At 48.7% G+C, this 22,833-nt stretch overlaps 1 long non-coding RNA gene across 3 annotated transcripts; it reads left to right on the plus strand.

Moving 5' to 3' along the window:
• Positions 1-3,871: 3,871 nt before the first annotated feature.
• Positions 3,872-22,522, plus strand: LOC132005671 (uncharacterized). 3 transcript variants are annotated; one of them, XR_009400871.1, is made up of 5 exons: positions 3,872-3,959; positions 10,396-10,569; positions 11,728-11,897; positions 22,090-22,176; positions 22,343-22,522. It is a non-coding gene; the product is annotated as an uncharacterized LOC132005671 (long non-coding RNA). The 3 variants fall into 3 exon arrangements; XR_009400870.1 differs by having other exon boundaries at positions 22,090-22,522; XR_009400872.1 differs by having other exon boundaries at positions 11,776-11,897; positions 22,090-22,522.
• The last annotated feature ends 311 nt before the right edge of the window (positions 22,523-22,833 follow it).

Raw genomic sequence — 22,833 nt, forward strand, 5'->3', positions numbered from 1 at the left:
AGGGGCACATAACCTCCCAGAAGGGACTGAATTAACGCGAAGGGTTTTCTTCCATCTTTGAAAAGCATTTTTTGACAAACGTGTTTTTCTCACTTGACATGTCTCCTTTAGATTTTCATGGCATCAGGGAATATTAACCCGTTTCTCATTTGTGATCTTTCTCCATCCTCACACCTGCCCTGGAAGATGGGTAAATCAGGTGTAAAAAAAAGTGCCTGCCTTAGAACTGAGGCTTGGTGATGGCTAGAGACTCATTTCCAAGGCTGGCATATTGCAGAAACTAACAGACTCCATGAGGGCTCAGGGATACCCCTCCTCTGGCCAGACCCTGTGCCTGGGTGCTGGAGATGTCAGTAGGTGCTGGCCAGAGTAACCATTTCTCTTATGGATGCTCAGTGGTGGCCTGGAAAGAACGGTCTGGTCAAGGGAAGTAGCCCTTCCTTTCTTGGGGCTGGGGCTCTTTTGCTCACATGCCTGCATTCTCCCATTTGGCTGACCCCCCCATTGGGGAACAACAGCTTTGGGCTTGTGGCCTCCATGGATCCCTGTTGGTCCATCTTGGTCACTGTTGTTTTCTAGGTTCAGAAACAACCCATGCCAAGATAGCACCCACCCATGTTGGGCCTCAGCCTCATTAGACTCTACAGTTCTCTTGTACTCAAGGAGAGTGGGTAGTTATTAGAATTGTCCTCTTGATCCCAGCCCTCCCTACAATACCAGATCTTTGTAGCCTTCAGAGGATAGGAGAACTCACATAACCCTGCAAGCTGAGCGGTGAGGGGCTGTGGAGTGTTTGAGAGGAGAATGGGCTGGGTTGGCTGGGAAACGCAGATCCCTTAACCTTGGGAATTGGGAATTGGGCTCCCGGCCCCACCCAGCTCTCACGACAGCTGGGGAATAAAAGGTAAAGCTGATGCACCTAACAGGAAGGCATTAGGGTCTTCCAAGGAGGACGGGTATCTTAACTGGCTTCCCAAAGAGTTGACCAGGCTGAGGGCTTTCTGTCATTTCTGTCCCAGTTTTTGTGTTTGAAAGAACATTCCCCCTGGTTGCTTCTTTAACTACAGCATGATTTGCTAGAATAATTGCAAAAAGAAAAGGAACGGATCCCAAACCCCCTAGGTGACTCTTCCAAGCAGGTGTGCTGGCTCTGATGGGGGCAAGGGTTGTGACAAAAGTCACCTCCCGTGGCATTGGTGGCTGCTTTGCGCTCTTCTTCTTCCTGGAATCACACAGTCAGGCAAGGCTGGTGGGTGACAGGACACTGCTGAGGGCTTCGCTCCGATGTCCTTCCCAAGGACGTGCCCAGTGTTCACCACAGTGGCCTTGTCAGGTAGTGAACTCAGGGTAGAGTAGAGCAGAAGGAGGGGCACTGTTTGCTGGCAGCAAGCCCTTGGCAGCAGGATCTGTAGAAGGCTGGGAGAGCTTTAGCATGCAGGGCCTGTCCTCTGAAGGAAACTTCTAGTCTGGGCCGATGCCAGTGAAGACAGGAAGCCAATGGGTCAGCCACCGCTGCTCCAGCTCAATCATCATTTTCTTAGGCCGGTCAGGGAGGGAGGTGTGTTTGTTTGTTTGCTTAGGTAAAACTCACATATCGTCATAACATTTACTCTTTTGCACATTTTTAGAAGGTGGTTCAAATATCACCGCGAATTCCATAATCCCCCAAAGAATTTTCATCATCCCGCAAAGAACCCCCCAGCCCCTTAGCTGTCGCTTTCTAGTTCCTCCCCGTCTCAGCCCACGTCTGCCACTAATCTACTTTCTGTCTCAGTGGATTTATCTACTCTGAATCTTTCCCATAACTAGAATCCTACAATATGTGACCTTTTATGTCTGGCTTCCTTCACCTAGCACAGTGTTTTCAAGGTTTGTGTTTAAGCATGAATCAGTGCTCTAAGCCTTTCTATGGTTGAATGATATTATTCAGCTGACGGACAGCTGGAGGGTTTCCACTTTCCGGCCCTTATGAATAATGTTGCCAATAACATTTGTGTAAACGTATTTGTGAGACATGTTTTCAGTTCTCCTGAGTATATACCTAGGAGTGAAATTTCTGGGTCACAGGATGACTCTGTGTTTAATCTTTGAGTAATTTCCAGATGACTTCCAAAGTGACAGCATCATCTTCCATTCCCACCAGCAACGCATGGGGGTTCCAACGTCCCCCTGCTTTTGCCAGCACTTGTTATTGTCTGTCTTTTTTAGTACAGTTATCCTAGTGGAGGTGAAGTGGAAGTCTGAGGATATGGACAAGGCGATGGCTTGTGATTAGGGAGCCCTGCAGGAGTCTGAGCTTCGGGAGGAAGAATGGGTGTGTTGGGAGTGTCCCTGGTACATCCTTAGGAGGTCTGGGGGCCGTTCCCCAGGCAGGGGTTAGGCAAGCTGATTGAAAGCAGCATGTGACGGTTTACTTAGTGGCTTGTAACCCCAGCACTGAGACACAGAAGGCACTGCGAACTTTCTGTTGAATATAGGATTGCCTGAATGAATGAAATTGAGTGAATTACAGAACTGATGACTGAAAGTGCCGATCCCTGCAGACAGACCCAGGGAGCGTGGAGGGATTGGGAGCTGAGCCACTATTCTTTATGTTCCAGGAAGAAACTGACTTGGTGTCATACCCTCAGGCTTTTCATAGATGGGCGATGATGAGCTGTAGCCTTTCTGGTAAACAAGACAAAGAAGCTGGTGAGGAATGGGTGGGAGGGACCGGGGCTCACACTGAGAAGCAGCCAGCTGTGAACAACCCTGAGGACAGCCTTCCCAGAAAGGCTGTCGCACCCCCTGAGCCCTTCTCCTGTGAAGGCTGACTTCCCAAATCTGCTTTCCACGGGATCAGTCAGCTTCGGGTCTCTCTCTGCAGAGGTTGCTGTGACTGTTGCTTTCTGTGGCGAGGAACAGAGCAGCTACGAAACAGATGAGCCTCCTTCCAGCATGAGCTAGCTGTCTGTTCCTGGTGGCCTGACAGGTGCGGGAGGGCAGGCAGAGCTGGAAGCCCAGAGGCGCTGTGCTTCTTGAAGCTTGGCACTGAGGACAGGTGAGGGTGGCGAGGAGGCCCTTTTCTGGGAGATCAGCAGAACATTGAGTGTGACGATAATAACAATAATAATAATACTTCTAGTTACGGAATATTTTATATATGCCAGATTCTGCCCAGAGCACTTTATATAATCTGGTGACTCCTAGGGACTGTCTCCTTGGAGGTCACTTTCCTCCTTGTTCCTGTTACTAGAGGACCCTAGGATAAAGAAAGATTGGCAAAGCCACTCAAGAAGCACCTCATTCTCTTTTCCCACAGGTTTGTCTTCCCAGCATCCCTTGCAGCTAGGGGTACCCAGTCTGACCAGGGAAGTGTAAAGGAAAGTGGGCCAGGCAACAAAAGATCATGTGATCCAGTGCTGGCCAATGAGGCCTAAGGGGAAGTGTGCTGGGTGTTCGCTGTAAAAAGATGTGGGAATGGAAGACTTCTGTCCTGAGAGTTCTGCCATTGGGCTGCTGCAGCCACCTTGTGACCATAAGGCAAAAGAAAGCCTAGTGGATTATAGAGCTACTGAGCTAATCAGGTAACTATCTACTCCTGATGTCTTGTGATGCAAGAACATTATACCTCCTTTTATTTAAATCACAGTAAATGGGTTTTTCTGTTCTTTGCAGCCAGAAAGCATAACAGACACTTACATTTTACCTGATTAATCCTCAGAGTCACCATAAGGGGGAGGTATTCTTATTTCTATGTCATAGATGGGGACAGCAAGATCAGCTGTGCTCTTTCCTGTAAACAGAGCAAAGAGGCTGGTGAGGAGTGGGTGGGAGGGGCCAAAGCTTGTGTTGCAGAAGCAGCAGGCTGCGGATTGTGGCTTAAAACAACCCCGGGGTCAGCAGTTCCAGAAAGGCCTGATGAATTATGTTGGAGAGGAGAAGAGACTTGTGCAAAGTCACTTAACTGGAAGAAACTGGTGAGTCAGAATTTGAACTTAGGTCTGTCTGTCTCCAAAGCTTTTGTTAATTTCATCACTGGAAACCTCTGTGGACTCTAGCCCAGAGGGAGAAAGAATGTGGGCCATGGCCAGACAGGAAGGGAAACCGGGTCCTGGTCTTCTTCACCTCATAATGTGCCCTGGGTCTCCCAGGCTCCTAGTTTTGGCTTCCCTCATGGCATCAGAGTCTTTGGGCCCTCCACAGCTCTCTGGCAGAGATGGGCAGTATGTAAGAAAGCCAGCAGGGCTTGGCACAAAAGGGCTGGGTGTCAGATCCCAGCTCTGCCACTTAGGAGCTGTGTGACCTTTGAGTTGCTGGCCCGACGGCTGTGACCTTTGATTCCTCATTTGTAAAATGTATGAGAGACTTCACTTGGATGGGGAATCCAGGTCAAGTTTTCTTGAGCCTAAGGGGGTGTTCACTAGCTTTTATTTGCTGAGAAATTCAATGGGTGGACTTGACCCTAGTCTTAGAGGTAGAGGTGTTGGTAGAAAGAGAAACCATGGCCCCATCTTCCCAAATTCCACTGCCTTCCTTTATGTCCCCTGGTGGCTGCTTTTCCCTCTGCCCCCCCCCAGATTCAGGTTCTGCCTTTTTGCTGCCCCCATGGAACAAACATGCCTGTTGCCGGGGAGTCCTGACCACAGTTCTACAATGGATGCCAGGGTCTCTGATGAGCTTGGTCTCATGACCTCCCCAGGAGCTGGAGGTAGAGTTAGTTCCCCCAGAAGCTTCCTCTGAAAGTGGGGATGACTTGGTTTCCCATGAAAATGAGGGTCCTGTATCCAGAAGTGGGGAATAGATGTTAGGCAGGAAAAAACCACAAAGATGGCCCCTCCCACACCTCAGGAAGCAGTTCTGCACATTCAGTAACATAGATATGTTCAGGCCGGCTGGCTTTTACTAAAGGTGCCCAACACGGTTACCGACCCTAGGACACCTTTGGTTAAAGCTAGCCGGCCTCTTCCCAGGACATGGCCCAGTCTTCCCTGAAGTCCTCGGCCTGTCCATATGATGTCAGTGGGCCCATATGGGGGAACAGGCCCACCTGCACTCTGCGGGCCCTATCCATCACGCCGCCTTTGTCCCTGCACCCAACACGACAATTACCATGTGGCTGGAGATGAGACTCTAATCCTATTACTCATTCATCAGCCAGCCACCTAGAGCAGGCGCGGGATCGAACACTGCCAAGGAAGCTGGGAGAAGCCTTCTTCACCACTGTGAAACTAGGTTTAGCTCAAGCACAATAGGTGTGTAATTTAAGGTTTTGTTGAGCCGAAATCCAATCACATACTTGACTGGTGGATCACAGAGACTCACAGGCTAAAAGAATGAGATAATTCTACCTCACACAAACACTGGGATTCGGCCTTGCCTTAATGACAAATGTGTGACCAACCTTACACTGTTTCATTCTTTCCCGCTCTCTCTCTCTCTCTCTCTCTTTTTTTTTTTTTGTTTCAACGTATTTCCACCTCCTTCCTCAGTCGCCTCCCTTCTCTTCCCTCCTGTGTACCATCCAGAGACGATGGGACTCAGCAAAGTCCTGCAGCCAGGAAACAAAGGTAGATAAGCAGGAGGAAGCTTTCTAAAAGGCGATCACCAGGTGGGAACGCACCCCTGTTCATTGTCTTAATGTAATTGAATGAGGTCGTGGAGGTGAGAGATGACTCCTAGGGATGGATTAATTCTAATTCCTCATGGTCTAGGTTCTTCTTTTCCAGGAATGGCTTAGAGTGAGAAAGGGCAACACGTAGGAGAGACACATGGTCATGTTCAAGAACTGTTCTCTTTTTTATTCATCCGGGGCTTTCTGTCCTGTGAGTGCTTCTCTGCGTGGGTGGCCAAGGGTTATAAGGAAAAATATGTAGGTATGTATGTATATAAGTATTTTTACCCCTGTTCAGTGATGGCATAGTTGTTTACCCAATTAGAGGTAACAGCATAAATGAGCTCACTCAATTTTAAGAGTTGACTTAAATTTATTCACTTCACAAACGTTTATGGGCTGGCTCCCACATGCCATGTCCTCTGGTAGGCACTGGGCAATGCTCTGGTGAATAAAGGCAGTCACCAAAGTGGACAACCAATATAGTAGGTAACTAGGAATGATGGAGAGTCCCATCTTGGAAGTGTGAAGGGGGCAGCAGTAGAGAACGAATTGGGAAGATCCCTTTGAGAAGGGGACTTGGGAGCTGAGACATGAATGATGAGAGAGAGCCATTTATTTCAAGGTGTGGGGGAGAGCTTTGAAGTCCGTGGCCAGGCTCCAGATGGGAGACAGTGGGGTGAGCCAGAGTCAAGCTGGATTCAAGCTTTACCCGCCATGTATGTGTGCTATTTGCCAGGGCAAACCATTCATCCTTCTGAGTCTCTGATTCTCGTCCTGCTCTGCTAACTTTGCAAAGTCTCTGTGACATCTCACTGTGATTACATGTTGTCACTTTGGAGTGACAAGCAGAATACACTTGTAAGGCAATTATTAGGTTCATGTTCCTTCATCTGATGGACAAATTGAGGGTGTGGGTGTGTAGGGAGGGTTGTCTCCAGAAATGGAAGTAGGCTGGGACTGGTGTGAGGAATGGGTCTCCATTACCTTTTCTTTCTTGAAGATTCTGCATAGGTCTTCCCTTAGCTGCCATTTTTCAGGTAAATTTTCTATTGTTAGAGAAGAAATGGACTTTTCAAGTGAGAATCCTGGGGTAGTAGCCTCTGGGAATAATTTGAGATGAACTTGACTCTCCTACTTTGGACAACAGGGTGTTGATCTTGTAACCAACATAATTTTCACATTGACTATGTGCCAAATATTTGACTTGTATTACCTCATTTCAGCTTTGCCAAAGCCCTATTGTTGTTGTTATTGTTGAGTTAGGTAAATTCCATACCCAGTATGGAGCCCAATGTGGGACTTGAACTCATGACCCTGAGGTCAAGACCTGAGCTGAGATCAAGAGTCACCCGCTCAACCAACTGAGCCACCCCATCCCAAAACCCTATTTTTAAGACAAGGAAACCAAGGTTCTTAAAAAGTTAGATGACTTCCTCCAGATTACACAAGTAAGACCATGGCAGAGCTGAGATTTGAATACTTTTCCACTATTGTCGTTTTTACCAGCACTAACAATGATAGCTTCCATTTATTAAATGCTTGCCCTGTGCTGTAACTATCTTGTTACTGGTAAGTCAGTTATTATTTTAGTTGCTGGTCCTTTGTAGGTAACATTCCTTTTATTTCAAGATACTCTTGAACTTCTTTGATGTTCTTTCCCTAAGATATGTTTAGACATGGATGCTTATTTACTTTTTTGGCTTGGGATTCCTGAATATGAGGTGTTAAACAGGTGAATAACTGTTTTCATTTCCACAGAACTTGCATGTTGAAACCTAATGCCCAATGGGATGGTATAAGAGGTGGGGTTTTTAGAAGGTAATCAGATCAAGAGAGTGGAGCCCTCACAGACAGAATTAGTACTTATACAAAAGAGGCCCCACCTCAGTACTTCCACCATGTGAGGCCTCAGTGAGAAGGCAATGGTTTATGAACCAGGAAGTGAGCTCTTACCAGACACAGAATCTGCCAGCAATTTGACCTTGGACTTCCAGCCTCCAGAACTGTGAGCCATGCATGTTGGTTTATAAGGCACTCAGTCTATGATGTTTTGTTACAACAGCCCCAAAAGACCAAGATGAGAAGATGGGTGACTTCTATTAAATACAGAAAATTCTCAACTGTTCCTAACTGAATATTATGTCCCCTGTGGTATCTTATCCCCTCTTCCTGAAACTCAGATTAGATGTATACTAGACCCTTCTCTCTTCTCTCCCAGGTTTTTAACTCTTCTCTTCTAATTTTTCCACCTCTGTTCTCACTGTGCTGTATATAGTCTGAGTAATTTCTTCAGACCTGTTGTCCAGGTCACTAATTTCCCCTTATGTTGTGTCTAATTTATTTAAGTTACCCATTTCCTTGCTTAAATAGAAATAAAAATTATAAAGAGAGAAGTGCAGAAATCATAGATTTATGGAGTGATGAATTTTCACGGAGTGACTATAATACACAACCATCCCATGTGAGTAATCAGAGGCTGACCAGCACCTGCGAAGCTCCTAACTCCCTGCCTATCTCACCCACCTTCTTCTCCACAGAAACCACTTTTTGACCTCTCCCACCATAGATGGGTTGGGTTGTTTTCAACTTTCCCTAAATGGAACAACTCAATATGAACCCATTTGCATCTGACTTCTTTTACTCAGTCATATGTTTTTAAGATCCATCAATGGTGTTGTGTGTATAATTTACTTCTAAAATCTTATTTAGTTCTAAAAATGTCCTAGACATGGTTGGTTTTATGTTCTGTTTCTCTTTGTTCATGTATGTACAGATTGCAGGCCTTCTCCTCATGGTGGTTTGTTTCCTTGTGATTTTGTGAGTTTTTCTTAAAAGTCATGTTGTCTTGGCTCTTTGTCTATAGGAATGGTTTGAGGCTGAGTATGTGGGGCAGTACTCTAGGGAAAACTTGCATTTGCCTCTGCCAGTCTTCCTGATTAATGACCAACATGGGACCACTTAAAAAAAAAAAAAAAAGTTGGCAGAGGGCTTTTTGCACCATATATATAACTTTGGTGAATGGATTCCTACTTGACACCCAAGTTAGGCTCATGACTAAGTTCTTGGAGGAGACTGGTAAGAAAACCTCCACAGTCTCTCCTCTGTGGGATGGCGAGTTGTTTTCGGTAACAGCTTTATTTTGATATGGGGTGATATTTTTTGTCCTAATTCGCTTACTGAGTAGGCCACCTTTCAGGGGTCACCAGTCTAAACAGCTACCTTGCTCGGGTCCCAAGCCTTGTCTTTGCTGCTCCACACACCAGAACCCCTTTCCAGTGAAAGCTTACATCTACCAGGTGTTAGCAGCTGTTCCTTGGGCCAACACTAGTCCATGCTTACTTTCTGTCTGCTTTGGAACATTCTGGTTGTTTCTGGTTTCCAAGGATTTCATTTGCTTTTCTTGCCATCTCATTTATGCATTAGACCCCAAAGTGCCTTCTTACAAAATATTTTATGCAGCATCTTTTGTGTGTGTGTGTGTGAATGTGTGTTATGTAGCAGGAAATTTTTTCGTAAAACATTTATTCTGTCATTATACTGGACCAGGCAAATGAGCTCTTAATATGCAGCCTCTCATTTAGTCCTAGAAACACTCCCTTGTAACCAAATACCCTCAATTTACAGATGAGGAATTAGAGACACAGAGAGGGTCGGCAACACAGCTGGTGCTGCCCAGCCAGCACATGGCAGAGGCAGGATTCAAGCCCAGGTGTGTGGGGCTCTAGTGTCCATGTCCGTAATGGGGTGGACTTGCTGAAGTCAGCACCCCGGATGTCTTCGGGTTCATGCTGGGTCCTTGGGCCTCTGGAGCAAGCACACAAGAGGAACGTCTCGGTTGCCGAGGGTGATGTTTACAGCACTCCGGAGACTCTAGCGCTTTGGCTCAGCATCCAGGCTGGACACAGAATCAGACAGGCTCGTTGGCTTCTCTGCGAGGTGGCGATGGCCACCCAGAAAATTGCCATTTGCTGAATCAGGCATCTTCAGATATTATAAATGGGCCAGTTCAGACTTGGGAAAACATGCCAGGGGAAGAAAACTTGGCTGATGGAACATTCCAGGCCATTAAGCTATTACAAAGGGAGGCTTTTTGAGGGTAGCTCATAAGTAGGCTTCTAGAGTCACCCAGGGAATATTCCCATGGAGTGTCCCCTCCTCCTCCGAGTGTCCTCTGTCCCTTTTCTTATCTCTCCCCACCCAACTGCCCAATCTAGCCTGTGGGCCCCAGGGAGCAGCCCCCTCCAGCTTCTCCTGGCCTTGGCTCGGCACTCCCTTGTGGGGTCCAGTGCTGGGTGGATGGGGTTGTACCAGTATCTGGGCATCTCTTCATCTCTTCTGTAGCTGTTCTGGTTGCTGGGAAGGAGCGTGCCAGTCTCCAAGTCCTCTGAGCTCCTGCCTTTGTTTCTCCAAAGGGAGATTATTTGTATATTTGTCAGCAAAGTTAGAAACATAGACACTAACCCCTGTTGGGCATTCGTTCTGTGCCAAGCGCTTGTTTTGCAGGAATGAGCAGAAGTTATTTTGATTTTGATTTTTTTTTTCTGCTTTTTGACTCCCATTAATGTTCCCTTGTATCTTACATTATTTTTCATTGCACTGTCTCCAGCTCACAGGGGCTGGACCTGTACCCCCTGGGTGGGGGTGGGGGAGGTCAGGCAGGGCGGAGGCTCTGGAGTTGGCCATGATGGGGCTCGAGTTCTAGCTCTCTCACTTCTCTGCATGCATGCCTGTGAGCCTGAGCCTGAACCTGATGCAGGTTCTCCATCTGCAAAATGGGGTAATCCTGGTTGTTTCCGCAGAATGCCAGGTGGAGTGCGTGTGGCAGACATCTGAGAGGTTGTTCACGGTCACTTCTCATGCTCGCCAATGGCTGAGTGTCTCTGCCTGAGTGTCCTCATGGCCCCAGGGGGAACAGTCCTGAGAAGTCAAGCCCCAGGGAATGCCCTCAACTCGTGAGGCATGGGAGTTGCTGGGTAAGTACCCCCATTTTGTGGTGTCTTCCTGCAACCTCTCAGAAGCTGCCCAGCACGCTCGAGCCCCCAGTTACCCACTGGGGTCCTGCTCCCGAAGCCGCTCTGGACAGACTTTCCTCCCTTCCCGTCTCACCTCCCCACCCCCTCACAGTGCTTCCTGAGCTCCCTTTCCAGATAAACAGGTACGCTTATCCTTGCCCTGGGGGGTTCACTCCCCCTCACACACTGCCTCGGAGACGCTCCGTGTTCGGAAATGTCATTCTGTTGCTTGGGGATGACACTCTCCTGAGTGTAAGACTGTGGAAGTGAAGGCCATGAGGAAGCCACCAGCTGGGGGACACTGCCTCCTTGGCCCCGGGGAGCTTGCTCATTGACACTGGAAACACTTTTAATATTGTTTTCCCTGCTAAAATGTTAAAACCTGCAGCCCGTGTGCCAGGGCGCCCAGATGCAGGCTTTGGCAGTCATACGTAGGTGGGTGCTCCCCTTCTTCCCATCCATTCAGACATCTGCATTGGCCAGTGGCTCTCTGACCTGTCCCTGAAATGGATAGAGGGGCTCCCGGCTCGGTAGGCTGCATCAGGACTTTTGGCCATTGGTCTGTGGCTGGGCAGCGGGACCCTGTTCTACCCAGTGGGGGTCGGCATATGATGGCCTCGTCCCCTTCTCTGTGATTTGCCCCCAGCTACTGGGTGCAGGTAGCCTTTCTACTCCCCTGTTACAGATGAAGAAACCGAGGTTCAGAGTGGGAATGAGACTTGCCCCAGTACCCCCAGGGAGTGAGTAGAAAGCCTTGGTTGGAAGCCAGGATTGCTCTGAGGCAAGGGAAGGGGTGGAGGAGGGAGCCTCAGGGGTGGAGATCCCACGAGACTGGCCTAAGCACCTTGCTTCCTGGTGGAAAGCCCTAGGGGTCCAGTTCCTTGGAGATATCGCTGGGGAGTTTTCGCGGCTGGGTGGGCTTCTCAGGGAATGGTGAGGCGGGAAGGCCAATGCAGGGGGTATGGTGCTCCCTCCCTAAGAGAGTGTTTCCTTCGATGCTGGGAGAGAAGGAAAGGTGGCCACCGAGGGGGCCTCCCAGCATGCAGGAATCTGGTCCCAGCTGCCTGAGGCTGTGCCAAAAGCCTGGGATTTACTGCCCTCCCCCGCCACCCACCCCAGCCAGCTGCGGAAAGGGTGTTGAGGGGAAATGCATTCCAAATCAAAAAGGCATCGTGGCCACCCCTGCCGGCATCATGAGGTTGGTCTGCAGAGCCGGAGAGAATCACCTGGGACAGATCACACCAGAGCCCAATCTCCATGGGACAGGTCTGCATAGCGGCATCTTCAAGGTGAGTGAAGACTATGCCAAAACTCTCCCTCCAGTGTATCAGCTTCCATTTCCATTTCATTGTTGAGCCTCACTATCACCATTGTCATCAAGCTGGCATTCTTTGGACATTTCCTATGTGCTTGATGCTACTCAAGTGCTTAGCCTATATGCCATTTAATCTTTTAAAAAGATTTATTTATTTATTTGAGAGAGAGAGAGAGAGAAAGAGAGCATGCAAGTAAACAGAAGGAGGGCCAGAGGGAGAGGGAGAGAGGCAGAGAAGCTGACTCCCTACTGAGCACAGAGGCCAGCGTGGGGTTCGATCCCAGGATCCCGATATCACGACCTGAGCCGAAACCAGGAGTTGGAGGCCCCATGGACAGGGCCAACCAGGTGCCCTCTTTCATTTCATTTTAAAGCTCATCACCTCCCTGCAAGGTCGGTGGAGCTGCTGGCCATGTAGTACCGGTGTGTGGATTAGAAAAGGCTGCTCCCTCCTGGGTGGGTACAGACATCCCCGGCTCACCAAGCAGATAGGGGCTGGATTTCCAGCAGAAGGTGCCCTTGCTGGGGCATCTTAATGTAGTTCCCAAGACTGCATAGCCCTGGTGACCCGGAATGAATGACAACTCTCAGGATCCCCATTTTACAGATGAAGAAACTAAGACTAAGCAGGTGTTTGCCCAAGGTCACGTGGCCAGTAAGTGTCCAAGTCAGGATTCAAAACTGCCTGAGTCCCCAACCGCCAGGATTCACCATGACATCACATTTTATAAGCACTCCATTGTATAAGCACACATTGCGGTGGTGTTGGGGGAGAGAGCAGGAGTCTATCTCTAATGATGCCTTTCATTAAAACCTTATCATTACCCGATGTGTGTAAAAAGAAGATAATTTGCTACAGGTTTAAAGTCATCCGTAGAATGGGGGAAAAAATCAACAACCAAACAGCAACACAAACCCCAAACTTGTAAATACTATTAGCTGCTCTCCAACTTGGTTGAATTTAGCTGATGTTTTCGGTGTTGACTTTCCCAGCTATCTGCTTAACTATATAAATCCAGTTGACGTGTCTTTATTCAGATAAAACTCTAATACTGCAAGTGTAGCAAATTAGATGCAAATGCCCCCTTTTTATTTTAAGTATACTTAAAGCTGCCTTTCCAATGCAAATTTCATAGGAAATCTCAACCAGCTAGGACAGACATCTTAGCTGTCAGCAGGCAAATGCTTTCATTTCGGTCTCAGGCAAGGGAGCTGCCTGCTTTTTTTTTTTCTTTCTGCCCCTGCAGACTGAGATAATTAAAACTATAGAGAAATAGTTTTAAATATACATGATACACACAGTTCCTTAAATTATGGGATAATGCATAAATTCACCCATTACCATATTTGATAGCGGTCTCGCTGACCAAAGTTGGGAGGTGGCAGTGGGGGGGTGGACAATGTGGTTTTCTCCAGCATCTCGCTTCTGCTGTCATCAACCACACGGCTCCTGTCGCTTTACCTGCTGTCCTAAGGAGCCCTGGTAATGGTTCAAAAAGAGGTTGTGAACACACTCATTAAAAAGGGGCTGCGATGTGTGTTGTTTTTTCTTTTTAAGAAATAAAAATGTTAATGGTAACTTTTTTTCCTTTTTTTTCCCCCCGGCTGTCTGAGTCTCTTTGGAATACATATCCATTTCGGCTTTGATTTGTTGAGCTCCCTGAATGAGTTTATCCAAACAATGTGAATTTACTTAGATCTCTCTCAAATCCCACATCTCTTGTGGTTGATAAAGCTGACTTTAGCTAAGAAGGGCTGGATCAGTGTGATTTGAAATTCACATTGAAAATGATAAGGGCTTTGCTGGAAATAATAAAGCATAGTCAAACGCTGTCAGGAGGAAACAGTGGAGCATGCAGGGAGAAATTCGGTAAGGCCGTGCTCCACCCTCCCTCTTCTCTCCAGAATCAAGGTAGAGAAGGGAGGGGAAAGGTGGAAGGGGGGCTTTGCTCAGACACACAGTTTAGCTTTGTAGGTGATGGGGATGATAATTCTAAAGAGCTCTGTGCATGAGCTTTATTCTTCATGCTTAGAAAATGGCAGCCATCCCTTGATGGGTGATGGACACCCATGGGCGTTGGGGGTGGCAGCCATCTTTGCTAGCGTGGTGCCCGCCCCTGCTGGAATCCATCTCCCACCGGCCCAACCACTTCTGTCTCCATCTCCGTCTCTGTGTTTGGTCTCCTCACCTCTTTTTCTATTTCTATCTCCTCAGATTCCTTTCTGAGCGCCTAATCCATGCCTGGTCCTGAACTAAATCTTTCCCCCGTTTCCTCCTGATTACCCTAGGAGGCAGAACACGTATCCGACCCCTTTGTAGGAGGTGCCATGGAGATGTGGCCCAGGGGAGCCCTCAGGGACACCCGCGTCCTTCATCCTCTTTCCCTTCAGCTGCCAGGCAGAGACCAATGCCTTAAGGAAGTGATGCTTGGAAATGGTTCTTGAGCAACTTTGAAGGAAGAGGTTTTTCTGGAACACGTTCTCCAGTGAAACTGAAGGGGAAGCCAAATGTCCCTTGGCGGGGGGCAGGGGGGTGGGAGCGCGCAGAATTGCCCCCAGTGGGGAACCCTGTGGAGACTTGGCCCCTTCAGAGCTTGGATTCCTCCTTTCCCTTAAAAGGCAGGTTGCACGTAGGTTCGGTCCCCTCCTCCCCTTTTCCCTTTGTCTCGGAAGAACCTGCTTTCACACGCCCTCCTAAGCAGCTACGCAACCTTCCCTGGAAATGGTGCATCAGAGGAGCTTTGCCACTGAAACCTTATTTCTAATTATAATAATTGTTCCCCATTGTCTTTACCATTGGGGCAGTCGGAGCAGACGCTGGGGTTTCTCCTCACTGCCTTGATCTGTACAATCCTAGTTCAGCTTTGATGAATGACTTTTTCGACTGCTTCTGCCCTGTGTGTGTGTGTGTGTGTGGTTTGTGCACGTGTGCATGGCTGTGTGTGTATGTGTGTGTGTGTGTGCGCGCGCACACATGCATGGGTGTGCATGTGTATCTGTGTATCTGGGGAGCACAGGGACCAGGCTGGGGGTGGGGGTGAATTCTTCTAAGGCCTTGACTCTCTCTGCCCCGCTGCGGCAATCCGTTTCCCCTCCACCCTGTAAGGCAGCTGAGCTCCGAGCTGACCTCTCTTCTCCCTGGCGCTGGGAGGGGGTGGTCTCGTCTCCCCGACTCCATCCTCCACCTGGGCCAACTCTCCTGACCCCACGACTCCCTGTTTCCTAACTCACGCCGCTAATAGCCACTGATCACCGAAGGGCAGTTTAAATTCTATTTAGACTTAAAAAAAAAAAAAAAATAGAAAAAAAGAAGAAGCCAAACTTCAAAAGCTCTCTCCCGCGAGCGGAGCGGAAGCCACATCCAGCCATTACCAGCAGAAGCCGGATCAATACGTGTGCAACATCCCCTGGCTGGGGTTTCGAGGAACTTTTATTATGAGCGCGGTTAAGCTGTTCTAAAGTGGGGCATCATTTATAAAACAAACGGATCCCTTCCAAATAGGTTATTTTCCTGGTTAATGACCGATCGTCTGCCCTGGGGTCTGTCTGTGTTAAGATTCCAGATGGGAACAGGCACTACCAGCCCAATTATCTTTATTAAGTGTTTTTCCTCCCCCTTTCTGAAAAATGAAATGGCAGCCGGCTCAAATGTCTCCTCCTTCCCCTTGTCCTCACCCCTGCACCATTTCCTGCGTTCGCCTCATTATGGACAAGTATGTCCTTTAAGACACGGAGACTAATGAGGCGGTTTTATGAGACTAATACATTTTAAATTTTAACACTGGAGCTAGCATCTTTAATTGTACAATTATACATGCGTTGAGCACACGCACGCGCGCTCTCTCTTTTGCTTTAAAAGATAACAAACCACAGGTGACTGAAAGTATGTGAAAAGGCAGAATTTATGTTATTCTTTAGGGTACTAAATCATGCGGGACTAGAAATTGTTTTTCTCCTGACAGGTTTCTGAAGCAGAATTAGTTGCCTTTTTGAAGAAAAATTAAAAAAAAAAAATTTTTTTTTTGTTTTGTTTTGAATCAGGGAGGACGCAGATGGGTACATTGTGCCGGTGGTGAATTTGTCTTCTGTCTCCCATTTCGACCTATAGGGAGAGTGTGGCTAAAAAGTATTTTGAGAACGAGAGAAGCCTGGATGTTCTGAGTCCCAGCAGCTGCAGCGGGTGAGAGAGAGGGAGAGAGAGAGAGAGAGAAAGGCACTACCCCCATGCATCCCGTCTCTAACAAAAGCCCCCTACATTCCCCACCTGACAGGACTTTATCGGGTAGTAATAAATAAGGCTGAATTATTGATGATGAGAACTGCTAATATTATTATGACCTCAATTAAGTGCTTTTTCCAGACACATTAGTAACAAAGGGTCTTCCCTCTCCTGGTTGCTGTTTTTCTCCCCCAGGCCCCACTTTACATTAAAATCTAATTGATCAAACCTATTTGCCATTCGCACAAGAGCGATCACCATAATGGGTCATCTATCAGCATGGGTTCCTCATCAGGCTATTAACACCTTTTGTTGCTGGCCTCAATTCTGTACCAGCTGAGAGGATCAGAAAGGCAGGGCCTTCAATCTGGAAGGATCCTGTGTGGGGTCTGACTTGTGCTTCCTTTTAATTGCCCTCTTTAACATCCTTGCAAAACCCTGTAAGATGCTCTTGCTCCTGAGGAAGTCCCGTCAGGCAGCTGTGGAGTGACAAGATGGCGGCCTTCCTATTAGAACAGAAGGTGTTGCGGGGGAGGGGGTTGGTCACCTCCACTGCTGCTCACTGCCTCTCCATCATCTCCCTCTCCCTGTTGGTCCTTACATGGCCTGCTCCAGGGAGGCCCAGAGACAGGACAGATCCTGTCCTGTGGGAGTCTGGAACTTGGTGCTTGACGTGAAGATGTGGGAAGTGTGCAGGCAAGCACTTATTGTCAGAATTGGAGACTAAAATGGAGACCTAAAATGGAGACCGGTCCCGCCTGAGCAGAGCCTTCCCCGGACTCCCTGGCCCGGAGTCACTCACAGAAGGTCCATGATGACCCATAAGCTCTCTGCACTGTGAGCACAATTGTGTTTACGTGTATTTTCTTAGAGAGGTTTATAGTTTCCATGAGATTACCAAATTTATCCCTCACCCCAAAATGGGTTAAAAATATCTTCTTGGGAGCTTCCTAGTTGGGGAGGTCTTCTCTCAGTCCGGCTGTCACTCAGGATTGGATCTCTGGCTTTAGGAAGATGGTGAGGCCATAGAGATGGACACCGCTCTTGATATACCATGGTGTTGGGTCAGACTCTCTCTCTGGGCCTCTGTCTTCTCTGCCTATTTGGTCCAAAGAAAAAACTCTCATCCACCTCCTGCTGTCCAAAGTGACTATGGGAATGGGCTTTCTAAATTAGTCTAACTTGTGCAGGGCCTCCCACTGGCTACTGGAAGATACCAGAGAATAAGACACACCCTGCATTGGTTGTGTTGCTCCAAATATGACATGACAGGAACTCTCTTCGAGTGACATTAGACAGCTTGGAGCACTATTCCTGGCCATCTCTTTGGCCCACACCGCCCTACCTACTCCCCACGAAAATAGCTTTATCACTTTTTCCCTGATTATAAATGAATCCATCCTGAAATCGCTCAGGAGGGAATTGAAACCGCCTCAAATCTTAACATTTTGGCTGGCCTCATTTCTCCTTCCCTGCCATGCAAAGAACAATAGGAACATCTCCAGGAAGTTGTGTTGTTGTTGTTGTTGTTTTCCTCCAAGAATGGGACTATATATATTTAAGTGGTTAATTTGTTAATTTTCTTATTTATTTTAACAATTATATTATAAACATCTTTCCATGTAAATACTGTCCATCCTCCTTATTTTAAATGACTGCCTAGGATTTAATCGAATCGATTTTTCAAAGGATATTACCCAATCTGCTCTTATTAGATATTTCCCGTGTTTCCACTTTGGTCAGTTTATAAACAGGGCTGCACTAGAGGTCCTTATATAAACCGATCTACTTACCCAGTGATGTTCTTCATGGATTGGGAAAAGCAGAATTCCTGGGCTAAACGGTTTGTGTTACACTGTTTTGTTTGAGTTAACAGTACAGATTAAGGCATAGGCTACATCACCAATGTGATTTCTGAGGGGGCGCTAACTGGCGTTTCTGTCAAAAGGTTGTCCAAGGTGAGAAGCCTCGAGGGGAGGAAAACTCAGCAAATTAAAGCTGCCTTGGTGGGTTTGCTCTCTGCAAGTGCGAGTCTGGAAGCACCAGGCACGATCAGGCTCAGGTTTGCTACCCGGTGCAGGGAGAGGCAGGGCTGAATCTTTTGTCTCTTCTGGAACTGCTGATGGACAGACATACAGCCCCTTCCGTGAACAGGACATCTCTGTCCAGAAAGAGGTTCGGGACGGGCAGCTGGGAAGTGATTCTCGGCTCTCGCCTCATCTCAGAACTGCGTTCTCACTCCACGGGACCCCATGCCAGATGGCCAGGCCGGGGTGGGGTAGAGGGGTGTCTGTCTGCCTGCCGCTCCTCCAGAGAAGGGGGTGGGCAGGAGGCCCCACGGCTGTGACGCATTCCGTCAGGAAGCACAGGATATCACGAGCACTGCCTGGTGGCTTCTCACCCTGCGTTGTCTTAATTCAAGCTGTCATTCATAAACCAGGAGAAAACTAAAATCAATAAGTGGTGAAAATGGGCTTTCAAGGCAAACTAAAGTCACAGAGGAGGGAGGAAAAGAGAATCTGTTGCCTCAGTGGGTTACCTTTTTCCTTCCTATGTGGGTAGCTGGATTTCCAGCCTATGGTTTTTGATTTCGTTTTGTTTGTTTGTTTGTTTTTTTAAAGGAGATGGGGGCAGAAAATCGGTTCATTCCCCTTTAAAATATACAGGATGTCAGTGGGTATCTGGGTGGCTCAGTCGGTTAAGCATCTGACTCTTGCTTTCGGCTCAGGTCATGCTCTCAGGGTCCAGAGATCCAGTCCCGCATCAGGCTCTGTGCTCAGTGCAGTCTGCTTGAGGTTCTCTCTCTCCCTCTCCTTCTGCCTAGTCCCCCACACTGCCCCTACCAGGGCTCTGATTCTCTCTTTCAAAAAAAAAAAAATTAAATATACAGAGTGTCCATTGGACAAGACCTTGGCGGTGGGGGACCCATTATTTGATGGGATCACAAAGTACGTGGGGATGATGGTGTTGGGATGTGTCTGTATTTTATCCCAGGGCAACTGCAGGTTTGTTTTAAGATGTCTGTCTGCTAATTGCTGTGTTACTTTCTACCAGTCAATGTACTTCTCTGGGCCATGTCTTACCAGCCAGAAAACAAATTAGATAAGGTGCAATGATTTTTTAAGCCTGTTCTCTGATGAGAGACCACAGCTGATGTGAGCTGGGTTGTGAGTGAGGGGGTATTAGGGGGGACATTGAGGTCAGGACATTTAGGGCTCTGATCCTTTTGTCTTGATAGCGGCTCTGCAAAAGATTTCATGGGAAGTTAGAATTTCAGAGCAGAGGCAAAAGTTTGGCAAAAATTAGTGAAGGAGAGGGTTTCTGAATTTCTTTCCATTTCTGAGAGACTAGAAGAATCTGTTGTGTGCCTACAAGTTATCGCTGAGAATCCAGCTTGGACTCAGTCCACCTTCTTCTGGAGACCAGGGTAGGACCAGCAAGTAGTGGCATTGGTGGACGGCCTAGGTGGGCGATGGGCTCTGGTTCTGGCTATTCCTGGAAACACGGAAGGACTCCTTTGTCACAAATGAGATATCTCAACCAGGTCACTCTTCATCTCTGTGTCATGGGTTTGGTGGTCAAACATGGAATAGGAGGAGACACTTGCCAGACCAGGAATAATTTTAAACCAAGGGACAACAGCAGAGACAAGGCAACACCGCCTTAGTGGGCATGAAACTTCATTACCCAATCTCCGTGGCAAAGTGAGGTAATAATTGCCTGGGCATCCTTTGAAGGAGCCAGACTTTTGTAGGTTGGCACCGAAAGGGTAGCCTGTGGAGGAAGGAGGGAGGGGCCCAGCCTCTCTACCTCACCCCCAGCCAAGTGTTGGTCCTGAAGCCATTTCAGGCAAGTTCCCTAAAGGCCCCTTCCAGTGCCTAGTTAGAAATCCTGGGGTCTCTGAGGGGCACACAGATTTGCCCAACACAAATACAGAAAACCATTTAGTGTTAAAAAAAAAAAATCACGGGCGAGAGGTTTCAGAAGTAGAGATGTGAGGTTATCTGTAATTAGAACAAACAAAATGAGCCAATGTGTTGGGAAGACTTTCTAAGAAGTGCAGCTCAGCAAACTTGACTGGCAGCTCGAGGGCTACTTTTGACCAGGAGCTGGTTTTACGAGGCAAGGATTTACTTACACTACTTGTGGGGACCGTGCCCTGGCCTTTCGGAATAGTGCGGAAGGTGTGCCTGGCCAAGGTGGGGATAGAGCTGTGTTGATCTTCATGTCACACAGCTGGCGCCCAGCGGGTGTGGAGTGTGTGCACTTGGCTGGGGAGACAAGTAGACCCAGCAGGCAGAGAAGAAGGCTCAGTGCACACTCATGGGCTGGCGAGCCCAGCAGCCTGGTGATCCAGGTGGGCCAGACATGATAGTGGCCCTGGGTCTCCTTGAACTCTTCCTACCTGTCAGCTTGATTAGTGTGCAAAGGGACCACCATCACACCCGTCAGAATAGCGCCCAGTATTTCCTGAGCACTTTCTCTGGGCCACACGCTGTTCACAGCCCCTTACTAATGGACTCGAAGACCCTTGGAGCCAATCCCCTCAATAGCCCAGTTATTAACCCATTTCACAGATGAGGGACTTTGAGACTCAAAGAGGTGTAAGTGGCAGAGCCTGGATTTGTTCCTGACTTGGGAGTCTGGATGTGACGCTGGGAGACTATTGTCTTGGAAAGCACACACCTGTCCATTTGAAGGGAGAGAAACAGAAACCTGGAGCCTTCAATGTTCGATCTTGGCCGCCAACCAGCCCCCTTTTCTGTGAAGTCCTTGAGGAACACACATACCTTGAGAGCAGGGGCAGGGCTCCTCTATTCAGAGCTGAGGTCCCCCCCCCCCAGCAGCCCCCCAATTCAGCGTTCTGCCAATGGGGACTGAGCTGCAGGGCACACTCCTCTGCTCAGGATACAGGGAAGGCAAAGGAGAGGAAAGTTCTCGGAGCCTCAGTTACCAGCTGCAAGCCTTCCCAGGTGGAGAGGGTTTAAGGTGCAGAGAGAGACACCATGAGCCCCCCCCCCCCACACACCCCTGGAGAGCACCGCCCTGCCCTCTTATGAGCATGAGCCTTAGAACCGTCCCAGGACCTGGCTCCTGAACCGTCTCCAGCCTGACAGAGGTGAGCAAGAGAAAGGCAGAGAGCGCCTCACCTGTATTCTTCTCCTTCCCAAGGCCAAGGGCTTCACTCTGTGCACATTCAGGTGGGGGAGACGCCCGCCGCGCTCTTCTTCCGTCTCGTACTTTGATGGCCAAGTTCAGTTTCCAAGGTGGTGTTGCCAATCGCTGAGAACGCATGGGGAAGGTGTGGAGTCCTCGCGGTGTAATTCTTAATTTTGTAGAGTTGTGGAGCCCTATTCATTTCATGTGACAGTCTCTTCCTTCCCCCTACCGTGACGGAATGTTCTGTGGCGTATGTTATGATCTTTAATTAAAGGGAACTTAATTTGCTTTTGAGGCATCCTTTGTTCGTGGGAGACACCCTAGGGTGTTTTAAAAAAACAGGTTTGGAAGCATTGTCATTGAAGCCCAGAGTCCAAGGCGGACCCGCTGCTCCGGACAGACTCTGGGTCGCCTGGGTATCGGGAGTCGGGGGGTGTCTGTCCCCTCCGGGCTGTGCTTCGGTGGAGAAGCTGGAACTTCTCCAGGCCCTCCCCACCAGCCTCGGGGTTCGTCTGCCCACCTTCCAGCGAACACAGACCCCACAGGCCCCGGGAACGGACCGTGGGCCAGAATGATGTTTGAGAAGGGGACGGACCATTTAGATGACAAATGGGCTTCAGGACACTGTCAGAGAGTTCGGGTGGGGGAGACTATTAGCAGTCACACGGAGGCGGCCGCATCTGTGATGCCAGAGTCGGCCGGTGGGTCCCCACTGCTGTGTTTACTGCTCCTTAATGCGGTATTGTTTACTCACAATTAAACCCTTTACCATTAATTTAACTTTCAGATGCTGAAATTGGTCACACAGCCTCGAGTCTCAAGGCCCGGACAGATGTGTTCTATACACTTGTTTAAACACGGCGCTCATTAGGAGGTAATGCATGTATAGCAAGTTGATTACACCACAAAGCGGGCCGCTTTATCACGGGGGCCTCTCAGGAGGCGGCGGGAGGGGCCGTCAGCTGCCGCTGTCACTCGCCCCCCCCCACCCCCCAACCCCCGGATCCTGAGTGACGGCTGGGCCCGCCACCTCCTCGCAGGCCTGCTCGGAAGTACACAGCTTCCCGTCAGAGAGCCGCCGAGCTGCCTTGGAGGACGTATTAATTGTTGTCAGCCTCCATTTCACACTCCAGATAACAAACGAGAGCCACCCTGGCAGTGTTTAAGGAAGATAAACAAGTTGCCTGAGCCCCTGCAATTAAACACGCTTGCATATTTAACTGAGATGTTTCCTGTTAAAAAAAAAAAAAAAAAAAAGAGGCAGCACTACCCCGAGCAGCAGGGTGTGTGTGGGGGGGTGCCCAGGGTGGGCCTCTGTCCTCTGACCTGGAAGCTGCCGGCCCCGTGGGGCTCAGAGGCAGGCCCCGAGTTTGCGGTGTCTCCCGGTAAGCCGTGTTTCTGCATCTTGGGCTGGACAGCTGCTGGGAGGAAGGGTAAGGGGATGGATTCTGGAGGCCGGCTACAGGGGCATAAGTTCCAGATGCGTTTTTATATGCTGTGTGACTGCGGGCACGGGGCTTCTTTGAGCCTC

Source organism: Mustela nigripes, chromosome 17 (assembly GCF_022355385.1).
Source record: "Mustela nigripes isolate SB6536 chromosome 17, MUSNIG.SB6536, whole genome shotgun sequence".
Taxonomy (NCBI): Eukaryota; Metazoa; Chordata; class Mammalia; order Carnivora; family Mustelidae; genus Mustela; species Mustela nigripes.